This window comes from Equus asinus, chromosome 12 (assembly GCF_041296235.1).
Source record: "Equus asinus isolate D_3611 breed Donkey chromosome 12, EquAss-T2T_v2, whole genome shotgun sequence".
Taxonomy (NCBI): domain Eukaryota; kingdom Metazoa; phylum Chordata; class Mammalia; order Perissodactyla; family Equidae; genus Equus; species Equus asinus.
This window is the reverse complement of record NC_091801.1, coordinates 30021714-30044904: the sequence shown is the minus strand read 5'-3', so window position 1 is coordinate 30044904 and position 23191 is coordinate 30021714. Positions and strand designations below refer to the sequence as shown.

The 23191-nt window shown below is 38.4% G+C and overlaps 1 long non-coding RNA gene across 1 annotated transcript in view; it reads right to left on the bottom strand.

The window, feature by feature from the left end:
* Positions 1-10933: 10933 nt before the first annotated feature.
* Positions 10934-23191, bottom strand: part of LOC139039839 (uncharacterized) — a 91995-nt gene continuing 79737 nt past the window's right edge. Inside the window, exon 5 of the long non-coding RNA XR_011493048.1 lies at positions 10934-11046. This is a non-coding gene — a long non-coding RNA (uncharacterized lncRNA). The remainder of the gene's footprint in view (positions 11047-23191) is intronic.

The following is a 23191-nucleotide window of genomic DNA, read 5'->3' as shown; positions in this document are numbered from 1 at the left end:
TAATGTGACAAGTATGAATTTTGTAAAAGCCCTCTTCTTTTGGAGATATACCCTTAATTACTTATGGATGAAATGATATGGTGTCTGAAATTTACTTCAAAAGAATACAGAGGAAGGAGGGGTGTGAAGATAGAATTGGAGAAGGGTATGGAAAAATAGAATCGGCCACAGGTTATTGGTCATTGAAGCTCAGTTGTGGGTACATAGGAGTTCGTTATACTATTTTTTCTACGTTCATATGTATTTTTTAATTTTCCATGATGAAAACATTAAAAATAAGTTAGGTCAGTTTTAAAACTATTTGGTAATAACAGCACACATGGTGTCCAGTTATAGCAAAAATCATGATGCGGGTTCAACACAACAAACTCGGGAAACTGCTATAGACAAAGTCATAATGTCACGCTAATTTGTTGGTCACTGTTTAACCATTAAGGCAGTTGGCAGAAAGAATAATGATCCCAGCCCTGATTTGTATTTATATAGCAATGTTTCTGCCAATGAGCTCATCTCATTAATGCTCCCCACGATCCCACAGGTAGGCAGGTAGGCAATCTCCTCTCCTTCCACAATGATACATAAAATTTCAGATTCCATCCAATCATTGCTTTAAAATGCAGCCAGTGACCGTGTGCTGCAAACTCCTCATGAACCTGTGGAACATGGAATTTGATGACCAATGAGACCCCTGGGAGTCTCAGCCCCAACCTGAGGCTCAGGAAATGATGACAGACATTTGGCAGGACCACTATATCCACACAGACAAAAATAACAAGTGTGAGCAGCACGCCTTATTTTTGCATCTACTGACATCTTCCAGAGCTCAGGCCGTGAGGGTGTTTGGCTCAGCCTGACTGGACAGAGCTAAAAAAGTCCTCCTAATCCCGTTAGTTACTTCCCAGCTCAATTTACCCCTTGCCCCCACCACCATCACTATTTTTCAAACACATTGAAATTATCCCCACCTTTGCACAATTGTCACAGTGTTCCCAAAGATGCACCCACTTCTTCTGGAGGTCAAGTTTTCTCTAGACGCAGGCAAGCTTACTTCAGGACACAATGTTGATAAACCTTGGAGCTTATCAAAGGATACATTGTGTTAATGTTTGTTATAGACACCTTACTCAAGCAGAGTACATCATAACTTTCAAAATATTTGTGTGTCAGTCAGTTCAGGCTGCTATAACAGAATACCATAACATGGTAGCTTAAACAACAAACATTTGGTTTATTTCTCACAGTTCTGGAAACTGGGAAGTCCAAGATCAAGATGCCAACAGATCCCATGTCTTGTGAGAGCCCACTTCCTGGCTTGTGGACAGTCACTTTCTCTGTGTCCTCACAAGGCCAAGAGAAATAGAGAAAAGACTAGCTCTCTTCCTCTTTTTATAAGGATGCTAATTCCATCATGGGAGCTGTACTCTCATGACCTAATTACTTCCCAAAGGCCCCACCTCCAAATACCATCAAATTGGGGCTTCAACATATGAATTTGAGGGGAACACAAACATTCAGTCAATAGCAACTTGTCTCATTGAATAAATTACAGCAAACACTATTATTACTGTTTTTATGGTATGTACACACATAGAGAAATATATTAACATTAGACATTAATTCTTAAAAATGTAAACTAGAGGGGCTGGCCCCGTGACCGAGTGGTTAAGTTCGTGCGCTCCGCTGCAGACGGCCCAGTGTTTCGTTGGTTTGAATCCTGGGCGAGGACATGGCACTGCTCATCAGACCACGCTGAGGCAGCGTCCCACATACCACAACTAGAAGAACCCACAACGAAGAATATACAACTATGTACCAGGGGGCTTTGGGGAGAAAAAGGAAATAATAAAACCTTTAAAAAAAAAAAATGTAAACTAGAAGCTTGCTGTCTCTTCCACTATGTAGGAGTCTAAACCACCACCTTACATAGGGTCATTCATTTACTCACATCATTAATTAAGCAGGTACTCTATGCAAGAGGAAACAGCAATGCATAAAACCTACAAAGCCCCGTCTCCTACATCATGTATTCTGGTGATGAGAATAGAGACAATTAGTTAAACTCTATATTGGCAAAATATGATTGCACAACCTAATGAGTATGAACCTTCGTTCACAAGCTAAAGTGTGTGGTAAATATTTCACAAATTTATTTTTCAATGCATGCATTTAATTTCAATTTTGAGCCCCCATCCCCACCAAATAGGCAAGCGAAATTAACTTTAGTAGTGTGGGGAGTCTCTTCTCATCACGGTTCCAAGGGGTGATGAGGTATCAGCCCATCCTGGGGCCCCCAAGGATTCATCCATCCATATAAGTCACCAGTGGAATGTTCATTGTCCTGTTTCTTTGCGTTGAATTTTATTTCTTAAATATTGCATTAAAATAGGATTCATCTTGATGACAGTATGTTTTGGTGCCCTGCTTAAGTTTTGCTCTCCAGGAAAGGGCCTCGCTCACCCATCCTCGTCCTGGCCCTGCAAGCCAACATCCAAAGCCCCTCTGGCTTTGTGGCTGGCACTTTCTCAGGCTCAGCTCAGGTCTGGTCAGAGCCTGGACTCTGGTAAATTTCTGAGAGTTTCTATTCATTTTTCCAGGAGATTTTCTTTCCTTCCAAAGGAGTAGTATGTTATTTTATTTTTCTCAACAGTATGACGGTAACTTACAAAATGGTTGCTCCTGAGAAAGTGTTTTCTGATTTTTGGCTTACTTGATTAGGCCTCAGGAGCCTGACTGTCTAAATTCAGGTGGAGTTTATCTGTGCCCTGAGGCATGCGGGCTCTGCCCATCCTCTGCACAGCAACCCCCCTCCACCCACCCCACCTTCAGCTGGCTGATCTGTCTCCAGAGTCAAGGGCACTGTTCAGACTTTTCTGGCCTTCGGAAATTGAGTCCAGGAAGCAGCTCAGAGCCAAAACCAGTTAGCTGTGAACGAGGATTTATTTTCACTCCTGATAAACTGGTAACTCCCCAATTAACTTCTTCATCCAGAAAATGCTTTCCCTCCAACTAAGCTAACTGCTTCCTGACAGCAGTAAAAATGTTCGAGCCCATTGGCTACCCTGGCTGACACTCAGGGTCAGTGTTACTTGAAGTTTACATTTTAAAAGGTTCATAGGGAAAAAAATCATTCAAAAAGCATTTAGCCCATCAAATGTGTTCAAGCCCAAGAGTTTACTGCACTCTCATCGCTCTGGCAACTGCTTTGCAAGTAAAAACTCTTAAAACCTATAAACAGAAAATAAACAAGGAAAGAGAATGGACAACAGCTTCTGCCAAATAGATGAAACTAGAGAAATTATTTGTTTAGAGTAAGATGTTTTAAAATACTGTATACTTCAAAGAAGAAATAGTCTTAATGAAGCAAGCCTTTTCTTAAATGAGATATCTTTTTTCCTGCAAGAGACTTAGAAAGAGCATTCATGAAACCATAAATCCCTCTCTCTGGGATATAAATATCCATAGCAGCAAGAGCATGTGATTATAGAAATAAAATTAGCTTCAGAAACAGAAGAAATAAGAGGATATTCAAGTACAGAAAGATTAGTGATCATTCAAGTCACTGTGATCTCTTATATATTTTTTTTAATTATTCTTTGCCTTGTCCCAGAAAGGATTTAAGATAACCTAAAGGGATGCATAAAATTTAACCAGATAATATAAATCAAAACCAGAGGCAGAAAGAGAAAGAAAAACAATGTTCCAGACATAAAATAGAGGGAAGAAAGGAACTAAAATAGGCCCCCAGAACAACTAGTCATGAGCACAATCGTATCTAATAATCTCTGACTTCACCATTGGCAGAATGTTCAAATAGACCACTGAAAGGGAGGTTTGGAAAGTGCCTTAGTGGGTATTGTTACCAAAGCCTCCTAGAGGCTAGAAAGGGAAACCCAGGGAAGCATGCAGGTGCCCCATGGGGTCGAAGCTGATCTTTCCTTCTGGCCCCACGTCTGTTCTACTTCTGCTGCTTCAACCTCAGACCTTGTCTCTGCTTTTTCCAAGGGTGAATCTTCGATGGATAACCAATGAGGAGGAGCAAGAAGGTGGAGATTTAGGGGCACTATACAGGTATTGAGAGAGCTGGTTAATAATCAATTAATCAACAAATATGTTGAACGCTTATTGTTCACCAGTCACTATGCTGGTCATCACTGTGGTGGAGAAGGTAACACAAAAGAGTATCAGAAAGATGTGAGTGTGTAAATTAGTCAAACCATCACTTTGCTGCTGATTCTTATTTCATTGAACAGACAAAATTTCTAAATATTTACAGATCTATTGGTGATTGTTAAATGCTGTGAAGTTTTTCTTCTATAATCCCAGAAAGAAAATCAAATGCTTAATCTGAGCATTAAAACTTTATAATTACAATCAATATATTCTTAGCACATTTAGTGAGAGACTTATGCTAGATATGGGAAAGGAATGCAGATGTTCTCATAATTTACTCAAGCAGAACACCTGGCTGTATCACGTGATCCCCATAAGAAGGGGAGGTGATCAAAATATATTTTTTTAAGTTTCTTACTTTTTCCTTTTAATACATATTCCAAAAATGTGGGGGACCATGTATGACCTTGTCTGTATATAGAAGCAACAACCTCCCAGAAAAAATAATCCCATTGTTGCCATAGTGATCATGAATTATGGAGCGATTCCACGAGAAATCTAATTCACTTGAAAATTGAAGTCCCCAAGTGATAATAAGCTGAGAAAACTGTAATATCAGGTGGGATGGAGAGGAAGTTGCAAAGTCTAAGACATGGGAAGTCAAGTAGACAAGGAGTGCCTCAATTCACTTCACCTCAAGTCACAGGCAGGGGGGGCGCGCTAATGGGAATCCAGTGTTAGAGATCACATAATTTCCACAGATGAAAAATATATCTACCACTTAAAAAATATATATATGGATACATATATACTTGTAGGAAAGTGTGAAAAGACAAAGACATGCTGGCAAGACAATGAAGTTGACCTTCCATAGAATTGACCTGCTTGATCAAATGGCATTACCTCAAAAAGTGGAAGTGATATATTTAATATGGTTAATTGTTGTGGTATAATGATTTAAACACATACTGACTGCAAATAAAGAAGTGGGTATGACCATTTAGGAGGCCATTGTGGCCCATGTGAACATTGCTCATTGAAGGTGTATAATATGGTGACCCTTTCTGCAAGAACATCTCCTCCCAGACATGAGGTGGGTTCCTTGCCACCATGTTAATGTCACGTGACTCCCACGCCCTTGGCTGATGATGAATACCTATGACTGAGTGTAAGAACGTGAGAGTCAGCATATGGCAGAATAGTAACATGTGGACTTGGGAGCTGCTAGTGGCCACTTTCGACCCGTCAAATCACCTGGGGAGCAGAGAGGGTCCTTAGGCAGTGTGAGCATCCTGAATAAAAGCAGAGAGAGAAGCATCCAAGAGATACAGAGTCTTCTACATTCCCAGCTCCAGCCTTTCCTGAGACTGAGCTGGATTCCTGTACTCGGGTTTCGTAAGCCGTCCCCAATTCTAACAGTCAATCCCCTGTTTCATTTATACTATGAAAAAAAAACAGCCTTAAATAACCAACTCCATCCACAAGGAGAGAAGGAAAGTTCTTCAGCCCCCGTCAACTTACCTTGTTGTAAAGTCATCATCTCTTCTTCCTTTGCCCTTAGGGAAGTTCCATCAACATTGGCATTTTCTATTACCTAGTCACATCTCATGATGGTGCCTGCCCAATGGAATAGATAACATTTCCTTTAGGTGTTAGGCTGGTTATCTAGTTTAAGCTTTTTCTCTTAGTAGCTATCTGCCCACATTAACTCCTTGAAATTTCTCAGTAAAAATAACAGTTAGCTTATATTTTTGAGCACTTACTATGTGCCACAAACTGTTCCAAGTACTTTATAATTATTAATTGATTCATTCAATTAATCCTCACAATAACTCTATTGGGTAGGTACTATAATATGTCCATTTTACAGCTGGGGAAAATGAGGAAGTGAGTGGTTAAGCCATTTTCCCAAGCTCGCATTGCAGTTAAGTTGTGGAGCAGGTATTTGGCTCCAGGCAGTCCGGTTCCAGAGCTCAAGCCCACAACCACCAGCCTCCCAGCAGATTCAAGTCCGTGGGTACACTCAAAGGCAATCAGCAAGATCTCCCAGGAGATGATGTATTTTGAAGAGTGTTCCTGGCTTTTGGAGTGACTGTCTTCAGTGTGTGATGTGAGGGTGATGGAGTAACTATCTTCAGTGATGTGTGTGCATGCACACACAATACACACATAAATAGACAAACACATATGCAAGCACACACATAAATAGACAAACACATATGCACACACACACACCCCTCAATTCACAGATAGAATTGAACTGAGCAATCACATCAGCTTGAGAAGGCTGCTAAAGCTCTTCGTTTGGGGGCCAAGAAAAACATAGTCTGGGACAAAGTATGCCACAAATTTGAGCATCAGGGGAAACAGCAAGCTGGGCGCAGGCAATTTACCCCTCATCATCTGTACTTGAACTACTTTTAATTGCACTGATGGATGGGCTGGACCTTGAAGGATCAATTGAACTTTAAGAGGTTTTTCACTTATTTTGCTTTTTGTTTTTAAAAGAGGACCAATCCTACCCTAGAGAAGCCTCTTGCTTCTAGTCGGAGTTGCCTATATTTGAGTTTCAAGCCCATGGAAGGTAAAGGCAGCCTCCAGTAACTTCACGTGTGTGTACACATATGTGCAAGTGCCTATGACAGCAGTGTATCCACCTATAACTCACAGGTAAGTGTACTTGGTTTCAGATGTCTCAGGTCTATAGAAATCACAAGTTCACAGAGCAAAAATGAGGTTTCCAACAAGAAATGTAAAACGCGTTAAGAGGAAAATTGAGCTATTGACAGACAAGCGATACATTTTCTCCTTAGAATTGTTGGAAATAAACATTTTCCATCAAATGTAGCCCTCTCTCTACCATTATAGAAATGCCTCCAATTTCTCCTGTGTTAAAGATGTTGACATTCTTATTTTCATTTCTGTACAATCTTGAAAGTAACAACAAAATATTTACCATCTACAAAATTATCTTATCTCCTTGGCCCTTTCTACAGAGTTAAAGAAATGAAATAAACATGAATTGTTACTTATCCTCAATTCTACTGTTCCTAATTTATAAACATAAAAGTATTTAAGAGGAAGTAAAGCAATATTGTGGAAAGAAATATGGATTTGGTTTTGAGTCTAATATTTAAAATTTGTGTGAATTAGAAAGTAATTTCATCAACCTCAGTTTCCTGTATACGGGGTAAAAGGCTTGATTTGATGAATCTCAGAGGTTTCTCAACACTGGAATTCAGTGATTCTCTCCCAAGATGTTAACTTGATCTTTCTTGTGAGAGAGAAAGGCCATGGGGTTTGGAGCTCCAGACCTGGCTGAAAATTCTAACTCTCCTGCTTACCAGTTTTGTTACCTTGAGCACTTCAGCCTTAATGTCTTGCTGTATAAATTGGGGATAATCATGTAAGCAATTTACAGATAGCTATAGAAGAGGTATGGAGGATGGAAAAGCATCTATCCCAATGCCAGACTGATGGTTGTCACACAGCAGAAGTGCAAGAAAATAGTGAGATAGTAGTGAGTGCATGAAAATGGATATTTTGCAGAGAAATTGGCAAAGTAGAATGAAGCCCACTAAGACTGAGTGAAGGGAGATGAGGACGGAAAGGGAAGAGGACGGGAAGGGAAGAAGACAGGTGCATTACAGAGTGGGAAACCAACAACCTGAGCTTAAATTTGCCTGAGCTCACTTCAGAATTGTACTAATACTCTTTATTACCTGAGAAATTGAAAGAGGGGAGAATTTGAATATCTAATTCAGTATAACTCAAAGATTTGGTAAAAATGAATAAATAAGTACAAAAACTAAAATAAAAGCTACTCTAGAAAATCTGGAAACCCTTAAACTATGAACCACTGCTCTATATCAAGCTACTTGGTACAGGGTTCTCTAGACCAAGATTTTCCAGAGGGTGGTCTTCAGAACATCTTCTGTGGAATCATCTAGAGTATTTGTTAAACATGCATAATCCAAGGTTACACCCCAATCTCAAGTTTCATAATTTCTAGGTGGGCACAGGGCTGTATATTTTAACTCAGTTTCCTACTTTTTGTGTACATTCGACTTTGAGAACAACTAATATATAAACTAAGGACAGGATTAAAGAGCTCCCATAGTCCTTGCTGCCCTCATTACTTGTGTCATCTGGGTACAGGAATAATCAAGGATTCCCCCCAAAGTACTTGCCTTCGCAGTCTTTTCCCAAGTGTACAGCACCAAAAAAGTTTTCAGTCCCTAGGAGTTTTATCTGTGAGCTTGATCAAGAGGATTTGAACAGTTTCCTGATCTTAAAAGCCTAGTTTTCTCTCTTTCTCCCAGATTAATGAATGTAGGAAATTAAGAATAATTGTGAATGGAAAATCCAGAAATGCTAAATAACAGAAAAAAACTATTTAAAAATTAACACTAAATACACGATAATAGAGATTTCTACAACTCTGCTGGCTTTCACAGATTGTGTAGGTTTTACAGATAACCACACATGGAATTTTTGTTGGAAACCCAAAGAGACACTCATAGATCATAGATCACATTTCCGTCTCTGGCATTATGACAGAGAGCAAAAGATGCACAGCAAGTGGCCTGAGGAAGCAGCGAAGCCTCCAGAGAATGGTGAGTAATCTCTGTCTGAGAAGAGCTGACAGCAACCACTTGAAAGGGCTAATCTAAATTTATGAGCCTTCATCCTCGGCCTGTTCTCTGAATGTTGATTTCAGAAGATGTGCCCCAGAGAAGATGTGCAGCTATTGAGCTTTCTACATGGGTATGGAAAGGTCAAAGTCTTTATGGCAGAAAAAATAGCTCTTGGATAAAGCTAACTTATAAATCACGTTATCCGTCAGCGTTCTTTCCCTTTAACCGGATGAAAATTCCTACAATTTGCATAGAGGTGCAGCTTCACCTGGTGTCTCTTTCAAAGCCTCAGTTAATATTTTACAGCCTTCAAAATGTCCTTGGGGAGTTATTCAAAGGTATCTATCAAGCAATTTCCCCTACTGAGCAAATAGGGAGATAACTCTGGAAGAACCATAGAAGGGAGTTTGCAAAAATTTTAAGACAGGGTTAGAAGATAAGGTACTAAAACAGACCTGATAATCCTTCATAGTAGACCAACAACCACAGCTAGTAACTGATTATGCAAAATCATCCAGGGAAGAAGTGGCGTGTCTGTGTTCCTCGCTCAAGTTCACTTGTGTAGAAAGGACAGGAACTAGTCATCCTTCCCACTATATTTTACATTTCATCAATGCAATTATCCTTTCAAGTTTTAAGATGAAAAAAGCTGCCTAGACTTACCAAGTCATTTCAAGCTCATAAATCCCAAATTTTCAAATAAACGCTTCTTAGAGAAGAATAAAACTCCAATTAATTTCTGATGAGAAACATCTTATTAGGAATCATTATCGTGATCATTTTAAGCCTATCTTAAAGGCTTAGATATACTTGTTCTTTTACATAATGTTATGCTTTACCTTAATTTTATAGAAGAAAAAGTAAACAGTAATTTTCAGGTGTAGAGAAGTGACTTCAAATCATCTCTCAATAATCTAAGTAATAAGCTGTAGGTAATGACTTGGAAAATCAAAAATAGCAGATATTTTTAAAAATCTCTTTACCTTTGTATTTCATTGGTATTTAATTATTTTAAATCTGTGCATGTAACACACGAAATATGATAAAAACCATTTGAGTTGCATTTTAAATCCCTTAGTGACTATCGGCTGGTTAGTAGAACAACATAAATAAACAGAGAAGAAAAAAGCATTTCTCAACTTTGGAGGAAACTACACTGAGAAGTTCTTCATTGTATTATCAAAAAAATGAGATTAGAGAGTTGACTATTGTGGACTGTGGAAAGACTGCTTATTAAATACAAACCCAACAGTTATAAGCAAATACTCTGGTACCATTTCCAGAATTTTAGCAAAAAAACCCCAAGATTTTATGAGTATAGGAAAAGTATAAATTTTTTTATAACTTAGGAAAATAATACTAATATGCTTTGCTTAAATAGCATAGGACATCACAGCCTGTACGACAATCCTGAGCAAGAGGCAGACCAAGTGCCATCATCCTTGGGGACTCAGAGTGGTTGCTGTTTGGCCAAGAGCACAGAGCTGGAAGTGCTCGGGCCAGGACTCAATAAGAAAACCTAACACTGGTCTGGTGTGGGTGTGCTTGCATTCTCATGATGCCAAGAACCTTATCCTTCTCAATCGAGACATTCCCGTAAGAACATCAAAAGACTGTGGAAAAGTTAAGATACTCCAAAGCTCGCTGTTCCATATCTTTGTCCTGATTGTGTTTTCTTCATCCAAGCTCTATGCTCCTGGTAATAAAAATAAATCAAGTAAACAGCTTTCACCAAAATTGCAGTGAGAAATAACACGTCTGCAAGCCATTAAACATTGCTTTAAGTTTGGATGCCTTTCTGAAAGCTTTTAGAAGTCTGAAGGGAGGCTTGCTAAGTTTTTACTTCAGTTCCCCAAATCAAGACAAGGTGTCAATGTGGTTCTCTCCTGCTAACAGGTTTTGTGTATGGGTTGAATCACATCCCTTTCCCTCTGCTGGAACCAGCAGTTTCAGACTGCTTTCAATGTTGTTTCACCCTTGGATGGTGAAAGACAGAACAAAAGACTCACAAAGCAGATGACACAAATTCCCAAGATGCCACAGCAAAATACAAGGCCATTCCTCCCTGTCCCACGCCACCCCAACAATGAGTGAAATGTGGAGTTGTCACTCATCACAGGCCACCAAGTAAAACTCTGTTTTCTACCAAGTTGGCCAACCCTGCACAGACACGGAGGTGATACAAACAAGTCCTTCAAGACAGCAGGATGGGCAGGAAACATCTCATATGCTCCCAGAGGGAACTGCCACCACTGTAGGTGCATCCTGGGGAGAGCCGGCAGACTGTCCAAAATCAAGTCTGAAAGACATATGATGAGATTTTATTCAGATTGACTGTAGTAGGCTAGATTTTAATTCTGTCTCAAATGCCAGTCACTGCCTGCAAGTTGAGCATGAACACTTCACAAAGCACCACACTGCACTTTATACTACAACACAAAGTCACAAGCCCTTTGAAGCAGGAGGAAAGGAAGGAATAGTAAGAAATTGTTTATTGCCTCTGATGGAAAAGTAAGCGTGGAAGATGGCTGATCATTCCTATCTCCACTAAGGGAGGTGGAATCTGCTGCTCTTCCTCCCTCTCAAGTTGAAACACTGCACCAGATAGGGCACGTAACAGAAGGCAGAGCACATAAGGACGTGTCTTATAATGCAAAGTCTCCTAGGTTCATTGCCTCAGCCTCCAGGCAATCTATTGTTTCAGAGAAACTTTTCTAAGTTCTTGAGAAGGGGCAGTGACTTCATGTGTTGCATTCAGATATCTCTCTTTGTCACCTTGATGCTTCCTGAACCCTGGGTCAACCCTGTCCTTGGTCATCATTACTTTTGAGGACTTTGCAGCAAAACTCTATTACAAGATTCTATAAAAGGGGAAACATCAGCAAATAGTGATTTAGAAGAAAATTTTTTTTACCGAGGTAGTATTGGCTTATAACACTATATAAATTTCAGCTATACATCATTATATTTCAGCTTCTGTATAGACTGTATCATGTTCACCACCAAGAGTCTAGTTTCCACGTGTCACTGTACACATGTGCCCCTTTATTATTTTCACCCTCCTCCCACCCCCTTCCCCTCTGGTAACCACCAATCTATTCTCCTTACCTATGTGTTTGTTTATTTACCTTCCACATATGAGTGAAAATCACAGGGTAATTGTCTTTCTCTGTCTGATTTATTTGGCTTAGCACAATACCCTCAAGGTCCATCCATGTTGTTGGAAATGGAAAAATTTCATCTCTTTTATGGCTGAGTAGTATTTCATTGCAGAAATATACCACATCTTCTCATAGTGGCTGCACCAATTTACATTCTCACCAGCAGTGTGCAAAGATTCCCTTTCCTCCACATCCTTTCTAATATGTGTTCTTTCTTGTCATCTTAATAATAGTCACTCTAATTCAACCACTGTATGTATGAATGTATGCATATATTTACACTAAAAAATACACATACTTAGTAATGTTAAAAAGTAAATAAATAAGGACTGGCCCAGTGGAGTAGTGGTTAAGTTCGCACGACCCACTTTGGTGGCCTTGGGTTCAAAGATTAGGATCCCAGGTGCCAACCTACACAGTACTTATCAAGCCACGCTGTTGTGGCATCCCACATACAGACTAGAGGAAGATCAGCACAGATGTTAGCTCAGCAACAATCTTCCTCAAGCAAAAAGAAGGAGATTGACAACAGACGTTAGCTCAAAGCCAATCTTCCTCACCAAAAAAGTTAAGTAAGTAAATAAATAAATAAATAAATAATAGCCATTCTGACAGGCATGAGGTGATATCTCATTGTGGTTTTGATTTGCATTTCCCTAATAATTAGTGGGGTTGAACATCTTTTCCTGTGCCAATTGGTCATAATCTCTATACCTTCTTTGGAAAAATGTCTCTTGAGATCTTCTGCCCAGTTTTTTAGTGGGTTATTAGTTTTTTGTTGTTGAGTTGTATGAGTTCTTTATATATTTTGGATAATAATCCCTTAGCAGGTACATGGTTTGCAAATACTTTCTCCCAACTAGTAGGTTACCTTTTTGCTTCATTGATGGTTTCCTTTGCGGTCCAAAAAGTTTTTAGTTTGAAGCAGTCTTATTTGTTTATTTTTCCGTTTGTTTCCCTTGCCTAAGTAGACATGGCATTCAAAAAGATACTGCTAAGACTGATGTCAAAGAGTGTACTGCCTAGATTTTTTTCTGGGAGATTTATGGTTTCAGATCTTACATTCAAGCCTTTAATCCATTTTGAGTTAATTTTTGTGTATGGTGTAAGATAATAATCTACTTTCATTCTTTGGCATGTGGCTGTCCAGTGCCCAACAACATTTATTGAAGAGACTTTCCTTTCTCCATTGTATGTTCTTGGCTCCTTTGTCAAAAATTAGCTGTCCATAGATGTGTGATTTTATTTCTGGACTCTCAATTCTGTTCTGTTGATCTAGATGTTCATTTTTGTGCCATTCCCATGCTGTTTTGATTACCGTTGCTTTGTAGTATATTTTGAAATCAGGGAGTGTGATATCTCCAGCTGTGTTCTTTTTTCTCAGGATTCCTATTGCTATTTGGGATCTTTTATTGTTCCATACAAATTTTAGGATTTTTTGTTCAATTTCTCTGAAAAATGTCTTTGAGATTCTGATTTGGATTGCATTGAATATGTAGATTGCTTTTGGTAATATGGACATGTTAACTATGTTTATTCTCCCAATCCATGAGCATGGAATACTTTTCCATTTCTTTATGTCTTCATTTTCTTTCAACAATGTCTTCTGATTTTCGGTGTACAGGTCTTTCACCTTCTTAGTTAAATTTATTCCTAGGCATTTTATTCTTTTTGTTGTGATTCGAAATGGGATTGTATTCTTGATTTCTCTTTATGATAGTTCATTGTTAGTGTGTAGAAATACAACTAAATGGGGCTGGCCCTGTGGCCAAGTGGTTAAACTTGAGTGCTCCACTTCTGTGGCCCAGGGTTTCATCAGTTCAGATCCTGGGCATGAACCTAGCACCACACATCAAGCCATGCTGAGGTGACATCCCACAGAGCAGAGCCGGGAGGACTTACAACTAGAATATATAACTATGTACTGGGGGCTTTGGGGAGAAGTAGAAAAAAAAAAAGGAAGATTGGCAACATATGCCAATCTTTAAAAAAAAGAAAAGCAACCAGTTGTTGTATGTTGATTTTGTACCCTGCAACTTTACTGTATTGATTAATCATCATTAATTATTTCTACCAGTTTTTTGGTGGATTTGTTAAGATTTTGTATGTATAGAATCATGATAACAACAAATAGTGACAGCTTTAGTTTTTCCTTTCCAATTTGGATCCCTTTTATCTCTTTTTCTTACCTAATTGCTCGGGCTAAGACTTCAAATACTATGCTGAATAAGAGTCATGAGATAGGGTATCATTTTCTTGTTCCTGTTCTTAAAGGAACTGCTTCCAGTTTTTCACCATTGAGTATGATGTTGGCTGTGGGTTTGTCATATATGGCCTTTATTATCTAGAATTACTTTCCTTCCATACCCATTTTATTGAGGGTTTTTTAAAACTTTTTATTGAGATTATGATAGCTTACAACCTTGTGAAATTTCAGTTGTACATTATTGTTTGTCAGTCGTGTTGTAGGTGCACCACTTCCCCCTTTGTGCCCACCCCCTACCCCCTCTTTCCCCCGGTAACCACTAATCTTTTCTCTTTGTCTACATGCATGTTTAACTTCCACGTATGAGTGGAGTAATACAGAGATTGTCTTTCTCTATCTGGCTTATTTCACTTAACATAACACCCTCAAGGTCCATCCATGTTGTTGTGAATGGGACAATTTTATCCTTTTTTATGGCTGAGTAGCATTCCATTGTATATATATATATACACCATATCTTCTTTATCCAATCATCAGTTAATGGGCACTTAGGTTGCTTCCACATCTTGACTATTGTAAATACTGCTGGAATGAACATAGGGGTGCATGGGACTTTTGGAATTGCTGATTTCAAGTTCTTTGGATAGATACCCAGTAGTGGGATGCCTGGGTCATATGGCATTTCTATTTCTAGTTTTTTGAGAAATCTCCATACTGTTTTCCATAGTGGCTGTACCAGTTTGCATTCCCACGAGCAGTGTATGAGCATTCCTTTTTCTCCACAACCTCTCCAACATTTGCTACTTTTTGTTTTGGTTATTTTTGCCATTCTAACAGGTGTAAGGTGATATCTCAGTGTAGTCTTGATTTGCATTTCCCTGATGATCAGTGATGATGAGCATCTTTTCATGTGGCCATTGGCCATCCATATGTCTTCTTTGGAGAAATGCCTGTTCATGTCCCCTGTCCATTTTTGATCAGGTTGTTTGATTTTTGTTGTTGAGTTGTGTGAGTTCTTTATATATTATGAAGATTAACCCTTTGTCAGATATATGACTTGCAAATATTTTTTCCCAGTTGGTGGGTTGTTTTTTTGTTTCAATCCTGTTTTCCCTTGCCTTGAAGAAGCTCTTTAGTCTGATGAAGTCCCATTTGTTTATTCTTTCTATTGTTTCCCTTGTCCAAGAAGACATGGTGTCTGAAAAGATCCTTCTAATACTGATGTCAAAGAGTGTACTGCCTATATTTTCTTCTAAAAGTCTTATGAATTCAGGTCTTACCTTCAGGTCTTTGATCCATTTTGAGTTTATTTTTGTGAATGGTGAAAAAGAATGGCCAATTTTCATTCTTTTACATGTGGCTGTCCAGTTTTCCCAGAGCGATTTGTTGAAGAGAATTTCTTTTCTCCATTTATGCCCTCAGCTCTTTTGTTGAAGATTAGCTGTCCATAGATGTGTGGTTTTATTTCTGGGCTTTCAATTCTGTTCCATTGATCTGTGCACCTGTTTTTGTACCAGTACCATGCTGTGTTGATTACTGTAGCTTTGTAGTATGTTTTGGAGTCAGGGATTGTGATGCCTCCAGCTTTGTTCTTTTTTCTCAGGATTGCTTTAGCAATTCGGGGTCTTTTGTTGCCCCATAGGAATTTTAAGATTCCTTTTTCTATTTCTGCAAAGAATGCCATTGGGATTCTGATTGGGATAGGATTGAATCTGTAGATTGCTTTAGGTAGTATGGACATTTTAACTATGTTTATTCTTCCAATCCACGTGCATGGAATGTCTTTCCATCTCTTTATGTCATCATCAATTTCTTTCAGGAAAGTCTTGTAGTTTTCATTGTATAGGTCTTTCACTACCTTGGTTAAATTTACCCCAAGGTGTTTTATTCTTTTTGTTGCAATTGTGACTGGTATTGTGCTCTTGAGTTCTTTTTCTATTAGTTCATTATTGGAGTATAGAAATGCTACTGATTTATGTAAGTTGGTTTTATTTGCTGCAACTTTGCTATAGTTGTTGATTATTTCTAATAGTTTTCCAACAGATTCTTTGGGGTTTTCTATATATAAGATCATGTCGTCTGCAAACAGTGAGAATTTCACTTCTTCACTCCCTACCTGGATTCTATTCCTTTTTCTTGCCTGATTGCTCTGGCCAGGACCTCCAGTACTATGTTGAATAAGAGTGGTAATAGAGGGCATCCTTGTCTCATTCTTGTTCTCAGGAAGATGGCGCTCAGTTTTTGCCGATTTAGTATGATATTGGCTGTGGGTTTGTCATATAAGGTCTTTATTATGTTGAGGTAATTTCCCTCTATCTTCATTTTGTTAAGAGTTTTTATCATAAGTTGCTGTTGGATCTTGTCAAATGCTTTCTCTGCATCTATTGAGATGATTATGTGGTTTATATTCCTCAATTTTTTGATGTGGTGTATCACGTTCATTGATTTGCAGATATTGAACCATCCTTGTGTCCCTGGTATGAATCCCACTTGATTGTAATCTATGATCCTTTTGATGTATTGCCAAATTTCAGTTGCCAAATTTTGTTGAGAATTTTTGCATCTATGTTCATCAGTGATATTGGCCTCTAGTTTTCCTTTTTTGTGCTGTCCTTGTCAGGCTTTGGTATCAGAGTGATGTTGGCCTCATAGAATGTGTTAGGAAGTGTTCCATCCTCCCTAATTTTTTGGAATAGCTTGAAAAGGACAGGTATTAAATCATCTCTGAAAGTTTGGTAGAATTCCCCAGGAAAGCCATCTGGTCCTAGGGAGTTATTCTTTGGGATGCTTTTGATTGCTGTTTCAATCTCTTTCCTTGTGATTGGTCTGTTCAGACTGTCTGTTTCTTCTCGACTCAGCTTTGGAAGGTTGTGAGAGTCTAAGAATTTATCCACTGCCTCTAGGTTATCCATTTTGTTGGCATATAGTTTTTCATAGTATCTCTTGTAATCCATTGTATTTTTGTGGAGTCTGTTGTTATTTCTCCTCTTTCATTTCTGATTTTGTTTATTTGAGCTTTCTCCCTTTTTTTCTTTGCAAGTCTGGCTGGGGGTTTGTCAGTTTTATTTATCTTCTCAAAGAACCAGTTCTTTGTTTCATTGATCCTTTACTACTGCCTTTTTTGTTTCAATAGTATTTATTTCTGCTCTGGTTTTTATTATTTCTCTCCTGCTGACTTTGGGCTTTGTTTGTTCTTCTTTTTCTGATTCAGTTAGGTGTAATTTGAGACTGCTTATTTGGGATTTTTCTTGTTTGTTAAGGTGTACCTGTATTGCGATGAATTTCCTTCTTAATACAGCTTTTCCTGTATCCCATATGGGTTTGTATGGCATGTTATCATTTTCATTTGTCTCCAGATATTTTTTTATTTCTTCTTTAATTTCTTCAATGATCCATTGCTTGTTCAATAGCATATTGTTTAGTCTCCACATCTTTGTCCCTTTCTCAGCTTTTTTGTTGTTATTAATTTCTAGTTTTATAGCATTATGATCAGAGAAGATGCTTGTTCTTATTTCAATTTTTTTAAATTTACAGAGGCTTGCCTTGTTTCCCAACATATGGTCTATCCTTGAGAATGTTCTGTGCATGCTTGAGAAGAATGTGTGTTCTGCTGTTTTTGGATAGAGTGTTCTATATATGTCTATTAAGTCCAACTGTTTGAGCTTTTCATTTAATTCCACTGTTTCCTTGTTGATTTTCTGTCTGGATGATCTCTCCAATTATGTGAGTGGGGTGTTGAGGTCCCCTACTATTAATATGTTATTTTTTATACCTTCTTTTAGGTGTGCTAATATTTGTTTTATGAACTTTGGTGCTCCTGTGTTGGGTGCATAGATATTTATAAGCATTATTTCTTCTTGATGGAGTGTCCCTTTGATCATTGCATATTGCCCCTCTTTGTCTCTCTTTATCTGCCTTATCTGAAGTCTACTTTGTCTGATATAAGTATTGTGACAACTGTTTTCTTTTGTTTGCCATTAGCTTGGAATATCATCTTCCACCCCTTCACTCTGAGCCTGTATTTGTCATTGGAGCTGAGATGTGTTTCCTGGAGGCAACAAATTGTTGGATCTTGTTCTTTAATCCATCTTGCCACTCTGTGTCTTTTTATTGGAGAGTTCAATCCATTTACATTGAGGGTGATTATTGATGTATGATGGTTTAATGTTATTCTGTCACTTGTTTTCTGGTTTTCCTGCATGTCCTTTGTTTCTCGTCTTGTGTGTTTTGGTATACTCATTGAATTCTGCAGTTTTTTTATCCTGTGTTTCTTAGTTTTTTCCTTATTTATTTTTTGTGTCTCTGTTCTGCTTTTCAGTTTAGTGGCTACCCTGAAGATTGTACTCAGAATCTCGTGCATAATATAGTCCATTTTCTGGTGGCCTCTTATTTCCTTAGTCTAAACAGATTCAGTCCCTTTCCTCCTCCCCTCCTAAGTTATTATTCTCATATCTAATTCCAACTTGTGTTGTGAGATTCTGGTTAAAGTGACAGGATTGTCTTTGTTTTTTGTTTTTTTTTTCCTTCCCTTTAGCCTAATGCTATAGTTAAGTATTTGCTATCCTATTCTGATTCTGTCTATCTATTTGTCTCCTTTCTCTGTGTTTTGTGACCCCTTTCTCCCTTTTTTCCTTTTTTCAAGTATGAGAGCCTTCTTGAGGATTTCTTCTAAGGGGGTGTCTCGTGGCTATGAAGTCCCTTAGCTTTTGTTTATCTGGGAAAGATTTAATTTCTACCTCACATCTGAAGGATATTTTTGCTGGACAGAGTATTCTTGGTTGAGGATTTTTATCTTTTAAAGTTTTGAATATGTCATTCCATTCTCTCCTTGCTTGTGAGGTTTCTGCAGAGAAATCTGCTGAAGGTCTTATAGGGGTTCCTTTGTAGGTTATTTTCTTCTGCCTTGCTGCCCTGAATATTCTTTCTTTGCCCTTCATTTTTGCCAGTTTTACTACTATATGCCTTGCAGTAGGTCTTTTTACAGTGAAAAACCCAGGAGATCTGAAAGCTTCCTCCACATACATTTCCCTCTCATTCCCTAGATTTGGGAAGTTCTCTGCTATTATTTCTTTGAGCATGCTTTCTGCTCCATTCTCCTTCTCTTTACCTTCTTGGATACCTATAATTCTTATGTTACATTTCTCATTGAGTCAGATATTTCTCAGAGACTTTCTTCATTTCTTTTTAGTCTCAGTTCTTTCTCCTCCTCTGTCTGGAGCAATTCAACATGTCTATCTTCAGTTATGCTGGTTTGCTCCTCTATGGTGTCCACACAAGCATTCAGGGAATCCGTAATTTGTTTTGTCTCTTCCATTGAGTCTTTCAGCTCTAGTATTTATGATTTATTCTTCTTTATAGCTTCAATCTCTTTTGTGAAGTAGCTCCTGAACTCGATAGATTGTTTCTCTATACTCTCTTTTACCTCATTGAGTTTTTTGATGATAGCTATTCTGAATTCACTGTCATTTAGTTTACTTATTGCTGAGTCCTCAGAACAGAATTCTGGGTATTTATTGTTTTCCCTCTGGTCCAGAGTTCTGATGAACTGTCTGATGCTAGAAGAATGGGGTTTTCCCATTGTGATATTATTTGGTTGCAGTTACAGCCTATTGCCACTGGATGGGGTCAAGAGCCACGCATTCTGAGCCCTCTGCCTTCAGCTGAGATGGCACAGCATGGCACTGGTTGGGGAGGTGCTTTCTTCTGCATGCAGTCCCAAGTTGCCTGATCAGCTCTTGCTATCTGGTCTCCTGGGTTCTGGGCTTGATGAGGTCACCCCACGTGAAAGCTTTCACCCCATTAGAGGGCTTCCCTGTAGGCTGCAAGGGCCCTAGGGAGTCTTGGGTGTTCCCACGGATGCACAACCCTTCCCCCACTCCTTCCCTCACAGAGCTTCCCACAGCAGCAATCCCAGTCTTTAGGGGAGGGAGCAAATTCTCTCTTACCCTGTTCCAGCTCCTCTGAGGGGGGGTCCAGCTTCTCCGCCCTCTGTCGTTTGGCTGCTGTGATTCTCCAAGGATTCCTGTGCTATTAGGATATTTTCTGTGGGAATATGCATGCTCCTTTTTGCTGTATGTTGGAGGGGAGAGAGTCTTAGGCAAGCTCACTCCACCACGACGCTGACGTCACTCGTGGGTTTTTTTTTTAAATCATAAATGGATGTTAAGTCTTGTCAAATACTTTCTCTGCATCTATTGAGATGATCATTTGATTTTTATTCTTCATTTTGTTTTTTGGGTTTTTCTTAAGATTGGCCCTGAGTTAACATCTGTTGCCAATCTTTTTTTTCCTTCTTCTCCCCAAAGGCCTCCAGTACATAGTTGTATATTGTTGTCATAGATCCTCTCTAGTTCTGCTATGTGGGACACCACCTCAGCATGGCTTGATGAGCAGTGCTAGATCTGTGCCCACGATCTGAACCAGTGAAACCCTTGGCTGCCAAAGTGGAGCATGCAAACTTAACCACTCCGCCATGGGGCTGGCCCCTTCATTTTGTTAATACACTGTATTACATTGACTAATATGTGGATGTTGAACCATCCCTGTGTCCCTAGAATAAATCCCACTTGCCGTGGTATATGATTTTTTTAAAGTATTGTTGTATTCAATTTGCTATTTTGTTGAAGATTTTTGCATCTATGTTCATCAGCGATATTGGCCTGTAATTGTCCTTTTTGTGTTGTCCTTGTCTGGTTTTGGTGTCAGGGTAACATTCCCCTCATAAAATGAATTCATAAGCATCCCATCCCATCCTCTTCAATTTTTTGGAAGAGTTTGAAAAATATTGGTGTTAAATCTTCTTTGAATGTTTGGTAGACTTCACCAGAGAAGCCGTCTGGACCTGGACTTCTGTTTCTTGGGAGGATTTGATACTGTTAAAACCTCTTTACAGGTTATTGGTCTATTCAGATTCTCTATTTCTTCTTGATTCAGTTTTGGGAGGTTGTGTGATTCTAAAAATTATCCATATTTTCCAGGTTATACAATTTTTTTGGCATATAGCTTCTCATAATATTCTCTTATAATCCTTTGTATTTCTGTGATATTCCTTGTAGTTTCTCCTCTATTATTTCCAATTTTATTTATTTGAGCCTTCTGTCTTTTTTTCTTAGTGAGTCTAGGTAAGGGTTTCTCAATCTTGTTTATCTTTTCAAAGAACCAGCTCTTAGTTTCATTGATATTTTTATTATTTTTTAGTGTCTATTTCATTTATTTCTGCTCTAATTTTTATTATTTCCTTCCTTCTACTAATTTGGGGCTTCGTTTGTTCTTTTTCCAGTTCCTTTAGGTGCATTGTTACATTGTTTATTTGAGATCCTGTTTGTTGAGGTAGACCTATATTGCTATAAACTTTCCTCTTAGAACTGCTTTCGCTGGATCCCATACATTTTGGCATGTCATATTTTCATTTTTAGCTGTCTCCAGGTATTTTTGATTTCTCCTTTGATTTTTTCATTGACCCAATAGTTGTTCAGTAGCATTTTCTTTACTCTCCACATATTTGTGGCTTTTCCAGTTTTCGGCCTGTAGTTGGTTTCTAGTTTTGTACCATTGTGGTCAGGAAAGATGTTAAATTTATTGAGACTTGTTTGTGACCTAATATGTGATCTATCCTGGAGAATGTTCCATGTGCTTTCAAGAAGAATGTGTATTCTGTGGGTTTTGGACGGAAGATTCTGTATATATCTACTAAGTCCATCTGGTCTAATGTGTTATTTATGGCCAATGTTTCCTTATTGACTTTTGTTTGGATGATTTATCCATTGATGTAAGTGGAGTGTTAAAGTCTTCTGCTTTAATTATGTTACTGTCTGTTTCTCATTTTATGTCTGTTAATAATTGCTTTATATATTTAGGTGCTCCAGTGCTGGGTACATGGATATTTGCAAGTTGGATTATTCCCTTTATCATTATGTGGTTCCCTTCTTTGTCTCTTGTTAAAGTTTTTGTTTTAAAGTCTACTTTGTCTAATATAAGTATTGCTACTCCAGTTTTCTTTTCATTGGCATTTGTGTGGAATATTTTTTCCATCCCTTCACTTTCAGTTTGTGAATGTCTTTAGTCTGAAGTGTGTCTGTTGTATGCAACATATATGTAGGTCTTTTTGTTTAATCCAATCAGCCACCCTCTGTCTTTTTTGTTTTTTAAGGAAGATTAGCCCTGAACTAACTACTTCCAATCCTCCTCTTTTTGCTGAGGAAGACTGGCCCTGAGCTAACATCCACGCCCATCTTCCTCTACTTTATACGTGGGATGCCTACCACAGCATGGCTTTTGCCAAGCAGTGCCATGTCTGCACCCAGGATCTGAACCGGCAAACCCCGGGCCACCAAGAAGTGGAAAGTGCAACCTTAACCACTCACCACTGGACCGGCTGCACCCTCTGTCTTTTGACTGGATCATTTAGTCCATTGACATTTAAAGTAGCCATTGATAAGTATGTACTTATTGTGATTTTGTTACTTTTTTCTGGATGTTTTGGTAGTTCTTCTCTGTTCCTTTCTTCTTCTCATGCTATCTTCCCTTCTGGTTTGATGGCTTTCTTTAGTATTATGTTTGGGTTCCTTTCTCTTAATTTTTTGTGTATTTATTACAGGTTTCTGGTTTGTTATTACAATGAGGTTCATATATAATAACCTATGTATATAGCAATCTATATTAAGTTGATGGTCTCTTAAGTTTGAACTCTTACTAAAAGCTCTACTCTTTTACTCTCCTCCTCCCACATTTTAAGTTTTTCATATCATATTTAACCTCTTTTTTGTGCATGTGTATCCCTTACCCTCTTATCATGGAAAGAGATCATTGCAGTACTTTTGTCTTTTGACCTTCATATTAGCTTCATAGATGGTTGATCTGCTGTCTTCGCTGTGTATTTTCCTTTACCAGTGATTTTATTGTTTTGCTTTTGATAATTTTCTTATTCCTATTTGTGGTCCTTTCTTTTCCACTTAAATAAGTCCCTATAGCATTTCTTGTAAGTCTCGTTTGTTGGTGATAAACAACCTTAGTGTTTGCTTGTCTGGGAAACTCTTTCTCTCTCCTTCCATTCTGAATGATAACCTTGCCAGGTAGAG